Below are 2,485 nucleotides of genomic sequence, written 5' to 3' on the forward strand. Positions count from 1 at the left end.
TCCTCGCCCTAGATGTCATTGCCTTTATTGATGGCATTCATGAGGATGAGAGGAACATTATCTGTTGCCCTCATTCCGTTTCCTTAGTTACTCGCCCTGTACATTTTTGTACGCACAGAGAGGAGAGTTAAACTTTGTGGTTTGTTAGATTAACTAGTCACGTGAGTTGTAGATCGAATGCAAACTAAAAGATTGGCTGAGAAAATTCCCACAAACAGTGCAAAACTGTTTGACCCAAAATTTAGATCTAGGTTTAAGCAATTAGATTTTCTAATAAAATAGAGTTAATCTTAGCCAGTTTTAATATCCAAAAAGATATATTAACCGATTTTGTAGCGAGATAGCACGGATATTATCTATGTAGCAATAAATGGCGATAATACTGCTATATTCAATGATCCAAAAAAAAGAAGGTAGGATTAAATAATAATAAATAGCGATGAATTGTATTTAAGTAAATAAAAGCATGTGAGTCATCCGAAAAGGGTGATTCTTTGATGTTCTTTCTGGCAATGATAAATGATTGATGAGCCTTTGAATATTCGAATTCTCCTTGAATCGTGGGAGAAAAGTTAGATCAAGATCTAAAGAAAAGATATATTGTGTATCTGTATAATAAAGTAAGAATTTTCAGAGAATGTCAATGTGTTGTTTTTTACAATGAGTGTCAAATCCCCTCCTATAACTACATATCTTTCTATTTATAAGGGCACATGAGCCACGAAAACCTTAATAGTACGGATCCGAGAAATATTCACTGGAATATTCTCTTTAAAATCTTATTTCTAAAATTAGGCGTTACTACTCTGCTAAAGGGAGTACTCGACCTCGCCTTTATCCTTCGTTGACATCAGATTGATAACACGTGGCGATCTTCAAAGGCTTTATTAATATTGATTAAGCTCACATATAATTATGACAATTTTTTAGCTCATACAGCACTAACGAGAGCTCGTCTATTGGTTAACAAGTTAAGGTAGAAAGTGTTGAATTTAAGAGTCCTAAGGTTAAAATGTAGCGGAATTTGAATTTATATTCGAACTTATATATACGTGACTCATGCAGGATATACTTTGCACAAGATACTATCACAATTCAAAACTTAGGTTTGTATGAGATTTCGAGGCAGAGCTTGTGAAAGTTTAAATACTTTACTTCCCTATAAAAAAATTATTTTAAATTTTTATTTATAAATATATAGTGAACTTTTTTGGCAAAATGGTGTAGAATGTTACTCTTCATAGTAAGGTGTCTCTACCACTACTTATATGCTTGTGTTTTTTTTTCCCCCTTTCTATTTTCCATTAAGGTATAGAAGAATTAACCTAAATAGTTGTCCACCCAATCGCTTAAATTAAAAACTAATCGGCGGACATATAATATATATGTAATTTATATATAATATGTATATAATCGTATATAATCAGTATAAAATCTATGCAAACCGAATAGAAGTATACCGATTAAAAACTGATAAATAATGAATAGGACCAGCTATTTATGTAAAAATCTTGCGTATGAGAGGATGTCAATCAAATTGTAAATACGGGCCAAGATGAATAACCTTGAAGCCTAAAAGGGAAAAGCCCATAAAGTTACTAGCTGGGCCTTGAGAATATGAGCTCGCACACTATCTCAAGTGTTTTAGGGTTTTTGTGAAGCCGTCACTTCATCGGGGTTCTTCGTCTATAAAAGGCAATAAATCGTCGCATAGACTGTAAGCTTCGAATTCACAGCTAGTCTGTAACCTCTTTATGCCTCATTTCTTCGATTGAATTGTGATTTTTCTAATGCTTTTCTTTTGGTTAATTGGTTTCGATGTATTTTCATTGCTAAATTGTGCAAAAAATAAGGTTGGGGTTGCGATGATTATAAAATAATTCCTCGTACTGAATGCTGTTGCCACGGCATGACAGACTCTTTTACACCCATAGAATATGAGCAACCCTGTACCTATCTTTTCTACTTTTTTCTTTCTTTTTTCCTGTTTATGAATATCATTAGTTGGTCTGTGTTATTTTTGGTGCATAATTTCGGTACGAGATTAGTATGTAATTGGGTTGTTCTCATTGCTTATCTTTTTCGTTAATCACATCTCATTAGGATACTTTAACGTGGGTTACATATTAGATAATTTGTTTAAATTAAAAAAAATCTTATTTTTTATTTGATCAGAAGATAATATTGAAATATAACTGCCTATATCATGGTTAAACTACTTTTGTACTCTTGGTTAGTTCTTTTAGGTTAGGAGCTACGTACGAAATAGAAGTGATTTTAAGCATGAAATTGAATAACAATGACGGAAGGTATGTCATTTGAGGCGGATGACGATTTTAACTTCTATAGGTTCAATTTTAAGGTTCTTATTATTGAATTCATTATATCCGGGAAGTTATGGGTTAATATTTATAATTTATTGCGATTTTAGTGGTGTTGTGCGTCAAAAGCTACCCGTTCTAGTGTTGTAGGGCTGTATCCGCCC

At 32.8% G+C, this 2,485-nt stretch overlaps 1 non-coding gene across 1 annotated transcript; it reads left to right on the forward strand.

Annotated features, from left to right (window-relative positions):
- Window positions 1–1,856: 1,856 nt before the first annotated feature.
- LOC142170860 (small nucleolar RNA snoR8a) lies at window positions 1,857–1,947 on the forward strand. The gene has a single exon (XR_012700472.1). It is a non-coding gene; the product is annotated as a small nucleolar RNA snoR8a (small nucleolar RNA).
- Window positions 1,948–2,485: the final 538 nt, after the last annotated feature.

This window comes from Nicotiana tabacum, chromosome 16, assembly GCF_000715075.1.
Source record: "Nicotiana tabacum cultivar K326 chromosome 16, ASM71507v2, whole genome shotgun sequence".
In the NCBI taxonomy this organism is placed as follows: Eukaryota; Viridiplantae; Streptophyta; class Magnoliopsida; order Solanales; family Solanaceae; genus Nicotiana; species Nicotiana tabacum.